The sequence below is a fragment of the Pleurodeles waltl genome, chromosome 12 (assembly GCF_031143425.1).
Source record: "Pleurodeles waltl isolate 20211129_DDA chromosome 12, aPleWal1.hap1.20221129, whole genome shotgun sequence".
Classification (NCBI taxonomy): Eukaryota; Metazoa; Chordata; class Amphibia; order Caudata; family Salamandridae; genus Pleurodeles; species Pleurodeles waltl.
This window is the reverse complement of record NC_090451.1, coordinates 660,392,389-660,399,934: the sequence shown is the minus strand read 5'-3', so window position 1 is coordinate 660,399,934 and position 7,546 is coordinate 660,392,389. Positions and strand designations below refer to the sequence as shown.

Sequence of the window (7,546 nt, the reverse complement as noted above, 5' to 3'; positions counted from 1 at the left end):
GCTACTGCAAATAAATGTGCGCGCACGGAGTACTGAGGCAGCATAGTTTTAAAGCCATTTAATCCATTACAGCCATTGAATCCATTACAGCCCTTCCCCTTCATCTCACTCTTGCAGCTTTCTCCCTTTGTGACGCCTTCCCGTTTTTCCCTTCCTCCGTATTGCCCACTGTCTTTTGCTGACAGCCTGGTAAAACTTGGTATTTAGAGCCAGGGCACTAAGTTATTGCTTTCTGTACCAATGGGCTTTTGTACTGTTGGCACTTATTAACACGTGCCCCCAGGTTTCATGATGCCAAAAAATGTAATGTTTGGAATTCAAGAGGTGCATGATCACACAAAGGTACAGATTAAGAAGAGTCATCATTTAACCCCAAAACCCCCCACTCCCCCCCCCCCCGCCAAAAGTGCACCTATCTTGAAGCAACAAAAGGAAAATGATCCGCTGTGCCAGCAAACGTAGTTACTTGCCGTACTGCATCTGTAGTCACCTGCACCAGGAACTGGCATCTCACAAACATCATTTCCTCCATCCCTTACACACTTGTTAGAAGCAATCAGTCCATCAAAGCACAGCATATGCAATTCTAACTACCACGCTCCCAGCTGCAATCAGTGAAGCCTACTGTCTATTTCAAAGTCAATTTTCATGTCATAGGTGTCCTAGACTGTGCAAGTGACACATCAACCATCTGCTGGGACTTCACACATATTTGGGATCAGGAAATATACTCACATCTGAACAATGCGCAAGCCAAACGAGATGCACAGATATTCTTTTGAATTTGATACAAGGGACACAAAATTCCCAAGGGTCTTTGAGAAAGGCAAGCGCTATAATTTGCTTTTGCAAATTCATGCCGGTGATTTGCAGATGATTACACTGATTTCTATGTACTTAAAAATCTACCAGTAGGGCATAATATCCAGGGTGATTAAATCTGCTTTTAGTGGTGGGGTGCAGGGATTTTTTGATGGGGCACCCAGATGTGCTGCACAGCACATAGAACCCGGAGGCCACCAGAAAGGCCTCACCCCAACACCTGCCACACGCAGACCGACAGGACTTATTTGCTGGAAGCAATTTATTTTAAATTGAAGATTTAAAAACAAGCATTTGATGTATTGTATTGTTTTGAGTGAAATATTAACTAACTTCACATCATTTCAATAAGAATTTCTCTGTTACTAAAGTCATAAATCAATGTGACAGGATCCATTCCTGTCCTGAACCTCCTTTGGACCACACAGGTGACCCATACCTCACCTGTATCCCTAGGGGGGTGGGGGGGGCTGTTCCCCAGACTTCACGTCCCTTGTCCTCATGCTTTGGGTTCTGCCTCCTCCCCAAACACCAATCCACCATAGGGGTGTAACGTTGCGGCCAGGAGCAGGAGCCCCATGCCCACCCCAGCGATCTGGGATCCCTACCCCCTAAGCTGGTGTGTACATCCACAGGTTGGTTCAGGACTTCAGGATCCTACCTCTGGTGTTATCCAGGGGACCCTGCCTTGGGGACCCCTCTGTTTGTTATTGTGACTTTTAATATCTCCTTTCCCGCCACGAGGGCGACCAGGGGCCCAAAGGTCCTTCGCCCTCCCCACCCTCAGACAAGCTGAGAGAGAAGGACCAAATGTCCACAATGAAACGGTCCATTCCTGCATCAGATAAATGCACCCTATCTTTATGAAACATGTCTGGCCCTTTTAGCAGTTTGTGTGGGATGTTCCATAAGCATCCTTCATTTAAAAAAAAATAAGTTAAGCGTCGAAATAAGAATTGAAATAAGAGCGCTGACTTTAAGAATTAAGGTCTGAACCAGGTGAACAATATTTGGTTCTGACATATTTTATCTATATACATTTGGACTCCATGAAACACAATCCATAAAGACGGTGGATGTTAAGGAAAGTATATATATCAGTGTGGATGTTGTGTACTGGCTTTTTTCGAGGTTTGAATCAATAATTTTGGGGAACACTATTTAGTCCTGAAGAAGGTGGTGGAAAAGATTTGGAAGCCCACCGAAACGCGTCAACGCTTTACCTTTACTGGACCCATAGAAGGAGGCCTTTATTGAATAAAGAGTACCGAAAATTATCGATAGGCCTGGTCCTATCAATGTTGGGACAGTTCTATTTTATAGACGATTGTATATGTCTTTTGTTTGTTTTCTTTTTATTGAATTGTATTGGATATTGATTTTATGTCATTGATGTTTTAATATTTATGTGTTTGCTTTGTTATTACATGACCTGGGAGTTTGCTCGCAATTTTGTTAAACATTTACCTTTGATTCTAAACTGATTAATAGAGAGTTTCATTGTCGATGTGAATGAGGTGTGATTGGATTAGTTTGCCCAGAGGGGATTTTTCTACAAATTTACCATAAGCAGCCCGGACCAGGACAAAGTCTCAATATTTCCGCATTAAGTCGACGAACAGACACATTCATGGTCCTTGATTTAGTGTTCGGACCCCAGTTGCGACGAGGTACCATGTGCGAAAATTGCGATGGCAGCGTTCGGGAACTTCTTGGATAATCGGGTGATTTCCATTAAAAACGCTTCCCTGAGAGTCTTGCGGCCCAGTCGCACCAGGTAATTTCCACCTACATGGATGACGAGGAGGTTTGGGAACTGGAGTCCCTCACACCCAAACCACATGAGACGGCATAGTACTGAAACAAAAGAAAGTTGCATGAGTAACCATCATGAGGAATCAAAAAACAGGAGTGTGTAACACTTGTCATTGCAACTCAGGGCATATGTAACGTTTATAACAATTGGATGGCCATCTCCCGATGGTCTTCACTTTTGCCAGGGACATCCCAGCCCCGGCCGCTAGAGTAGCTGCCCCAATCCTGAATGAGTGCAATGAGTAACCTTGAGGGGCTACCCAGCAGGCCCCAGTGCCGCCTTCATTACTGCTAAGAATTGGTAACGGGATAAGCACTCCCCTTTCCTATCAAGAAAGAGTTGAGGCCTCAGATGCTGGGCGAACTGCTAAGTATGAGCCCAAGCGATCCACTGGGCACAAACGGGATCCCTGGGCAGTCTCAAGTTCAATGGTCGACTCTTTTACTAGTTGATCTGTCTTGGACCTTTGTAATCGAATTGCTACCAACCCTGTGATAATCAGAATGTCGGCCAACTGGAGGTCTCCTGTGTAGTCACCCTTGGATGACCCCACTAATTTGCCCACGTGAAAAGCTCCATAAAAGGCTGTAGAAGATGCAGCCGTAAATAGTGTTGCTTCAAAGGGGGGAGGAACAAACATTCATGAGACTGTCCAGGAGCCCCCCCTCCCCCCCAATATGCGAGCAGTTAGGAGGCGCCTAGTATCCTTTGTGCAGTCTAGATAAACCCACCCGGCCACAGCCCTCTTAATGATAAATGCATTGAGTCTCCTGATTATGTAGTTTTGGAAAAGAAAACAATAGCAGCAAGGTGAGCCTTTGCACAGGAAACTGGCTTGCAAAGTTTCCTAAGATGACTTAAAAAACAGCAAATGGCCTGCATTGAAAATCACTCAGTAATTTTGCAAGAGTTCAAAAACATTCTGTTTTGCACTTTTATGGCGGGAATCCTGAAACCAAAAGAGAAGCCTCCATAAACAATAAGTCTGCAGAGTCTTTCTTAGGATAGGACTGCAGCCATGGTAGGAAAGCATTCATCTGTGTGGATGAGGGCAAGATAAAGTCAGCTTGAGAGCTTACTCCCTTTCTTAACCTTCTCCTTGGATTTCTTGATGCATTTGAACTCTGGGTGAGAAGGGTGTCCACAGAAGGAGCAGTTATGTTTAAATTTGCAGGACCCTGCTTGGCGTGAACACACTTTTTTATTAAATGTCCAACTAGAGCCTTTTTTCTCATTGGAATATTGTGTGTGAAAAGGCTGCTTCCCAGGCAGCTTACTGTTCACGCATTCCAGCCATATATTCACTTTGGTCTGGTCCCATCCGTTGTCTGGGTCCTCAACCTTAGCCCACCTGAAGTCCCTATCATATTCCATCCAAGCATTACCTCCGTACACATGATGTTCTTTCAATATCTTATTAGCATAAAAAATCATAGAGGTTGCCAAGTCCGGTTTCTTCTCAAGCATGACAGACATATAAACATTAAACCCAAACAACCAATTCGTGTTATTCTCCTCGACCCTGTTTTTTTTTGTCATTGGAAGATGAGGCCTTCCCCTCCTTATCTTAAAATTTTACCTCTCTTCTCTTAGCTTTGATGAGCGAAAAAATGTCTACAAACTCCCCTTTCCAAATCTTTTCTTTCACATCTGCCGCAACGTGGGCTGCAAGCTTACCTGGCCGGAATAATAGTGTGTCTTATCTGGTGCTCATTATCAAACGAACATCCCCAGACTTATTTATGCTGCTCTCAGTGATCTTATCTTTGTCCAGGTTGTTGGGGATAGGAGACTGCATGCCCGGTGACTAGATGTCACTTGAGTCTGTGGTTCCAGTAGCCGCTGTCCCAATAATGCACGCTGCAGTAATTGCCATGAACTGGCACTTGAGTTCCGCTACTGTATTCTTTAGGGTATCTGTGGGGGCCCGCGGGCAGTTGGTGGAACAAGAGCAGAGGGAGTATCCAGGCTAGACAAAAGCTGTACCGCTGACAGCATCGCTTGCATGGTCGCATCTTGCATAGTTGCTTGGGCAGTGGCGCTGCCCTGCGCTTGTGAGGCGGGAGTAAGGACCACTTGCGCTGCGGTCTGCACTCCTTGGGTTGCAAGGGGTGGTGTTAAAGTTGACAGTGCCTGCCGAATATCAGTTAAAATGGACATGACCCCTAGATCCGGCGTAGGAACTACCCTCAGTTCTACCGGGGGGACCTCTGGAATAGTGCATAACAGTTGGCCCAAAGTATCCACCCTAGGTGACTGCGCAGGGGAGGTAGGTAATGTAGGAGCAGCAGCAACCTACTGCGCTGCCATGTCTGGCCCGCCCACAGGAATGTTTGAAACCTATTTCCTAACTGCGCTTCACAGGAGGGAATGCTGCACGGGGAGACATGAGAGCGGCTAGGGCGATCACCTTCTGCCCCATTGCTTTTCCCATCTGATGCGGAGTTCCCTCTGTGATTTTCTATCCCTTAATTTTGCCAAAACCAATGTCAATTACTGCGACAATTCAGGGTCTTTGCCTTTTCTCTTTCCAACCTTACTGCGATTGCAAACCATGACCCTTGTTGCACACTCAAACTTACAAGATTGAATTACTTAAGCACAAAACACCCTTATAGCTTGAAATTCGCAACAAATGTAATCAACACAGTGCTACTTTATTTCCCTTCCTAACAAATTTACACCTATATGCGCAAACAGTGAGTAAAAAAACACATTACTACTTTTTCTTCCCTGCAATTTTTCACTTACCCCAGATCCTGATGAGCGTTCCTGGCCCAGACAGGGCCGATGTTGCGCAAACGAAATTGCTGGTGGGCCACTCAGCCAGGTCAGGAAGGCACAGACAATTTGTGTGTGTGTGTGTGTGTGTGTGTGGGGGGGGTTGAAAATACTTAGAAAGGCCTTCCAGCCACAAAAAGGGGCAGGAGGTTACCGGAGTAGACCCCCAAAGAAAGGCCTACTCAAAAAGGGGGCTGAATTTAACCACGAAACGGGCCTGGGCAGTGAGCACGCTGTGAGAAATAAAAACGTGCCCAAGCAGCGCTGCCAGCCCCGATGCGTTGCCTAGGAAACTGGCCCACACAGTGCTGCAAATGTTCAGGCAAAGGGATCACAGGTCCAGGCAACGTGCGTGCTGCACAAATGAAAGCAAATTTAGGTCAAAGCTGAATTCGAACCCCTTCCTTGGGAGGGCCTAAGACACCAAGGGCTGTTGACAAAAAGGATCACCCGGCTCCAAGCAGCACGACTTCCCTGCTGGGTGCAGAAACTTGAAGCGAGCCGCCACCGTCGAGAGATGCCAGGTGCAGAAGCCGATGAAAAGCGCTGCTGACGTTGTATCAGGAAAGGCTGGGGCCCTTCTGTGGGGGGGAGGGCGGTGTGAGCCACTTAAATAGCCCCCCCCCCCCATATCTGATGCACGCCAGCCGGACCCGGAAGTGATGCGGCCCATGCGACTCCCTCTGAATCACTTCCACCCTCACACCTCGTAAAATGAAAGGGCGGAAGTGACCGGGTTCAGGCCACGGGGGCCCGAGATCTAAGGGGCCGCACCCCCCCCTCCTTTTGGGGGAAGAGGGGCGCTCTACCAGACAATGCTTTTTCTGGTGGATACATTAGCTACCTGTGGATTCCTCACCTAATGAATTCTCCCCATGTGTAGCATTCAACTGAAACTTCTCTCTAGCTCTGCACGTCAGCGAGGACATCACAATTGCCCAACTCCATGCGGCTCTGTGTGACATTTTGGCAATAAGAGGTCCTCGCCGGCGCGCGGGACGTCAGTTTATGCCATTTTTGACGTGCCTTTTGAAACATATAGAGAACATCGACAATCTACACACTTCATGATTATAAATAATGAACTTTATAGAGAATCTTCATATAAAAACCTTTGCAAAATACTTTTAAAAAGGAGCATACCGTCATGAACAGTTAGCAAACTTGGAAATAACCTGAATTACAACTATAAACATATATAGAAACATTGAAATTAACCTCTTCTGTGCCTTGGACGAGATGATCTCGTCCAAGGCTACAGTTCCCCTGTGCCTTGGACGAGATCATCTCGTCCATGGCACAGGGGAACTTGGGGGCGCGCTAGCGCGCCCCCCGTGCACCCCCCTCCCCCCCCCCAAGTCGGGGATGGAAGGGGAAGACCTTCCCCTTCCACCCCCGACCCCCCCCCCACCCCCCCCTGTGACGTCAGCGCGCGCGCGCTGATGTGTCACAGGGGCCTCCCTCGTCGCGCTGGAAGCTCTGCTTCCAGCGCGATTGAAAAAGAAATGCAAAAGCATTTCTTTTTCAATCACTTGGGAGGCCCGGAGGGGCTTCAAAGGGAAGGAAAAGTATTTCCTTCCCTTTGAAGTCCCTCCGAGGGTTTCAAAAGCCGGATTGCTTGCAATCCGGTTTTTGAAACCCCACTAGACACCAGGGATTTTTTTTTTTTTCGTAGAAATTGACAAAAGGGAGCGACCCCTTGGGCAAGGGTCGCTCCCAGGGGGGGCATTTTTTTGAAAAGGCCTTTTCTGCCCCCCCTGGGGGCAGATCGGCCTTATTAGGCCGATCTGCCCCCAGGGGGGGCAGAAACCTCTAGGCACCAGGGACCTCTTTTTTTTTTTTTTTTTTTTTTTCATTTTTTTTTTATTGAGGTGGGGAGCGACCCCTTAGGCAAGGGTCGTTCCCCTTGGGGGAAAATTATATTTTGGCCATTTCTGCCCCCCTTGGGGGCAGATTGGCCTATTTTGATGAGGCCAATCTGCCCCCAAGGGGGGTAGAAACCACTAGACACCAGGGATTTTTTTTTTTTTTTATGGTTATTGACAAAAGGGAGCGACCCCTTGGGCAAGGGTCGCTCCCAGGGGGGCATATTTTCGGGAAGGCCTTTTCTGCCCCCCCTGGGGGCAG

General features: G+C 47.4%; 1 long non-coding RNA gene across 1 annotated transcript in view; it reads right to left on the bottom strand.

The window, feature by feature from the left end:
* Positions 1-414: 414 nt before the first annotated feature.
* The window catches only part of LOC138268596 (uncharacterized), a 97,412-nt gene continuing 90,280 nt past the window's right edge, over positions 415-7,546 (bottom strand). The window contains exon 3 of the long non-coding RNA XR_011200032.1: positions 415-2,679. This is a non-coding gene — a long non-coding RNA (uncharacterized lncRNA). The remainder of the gene's footprint in view (positions 2,680-7,546) is intronic.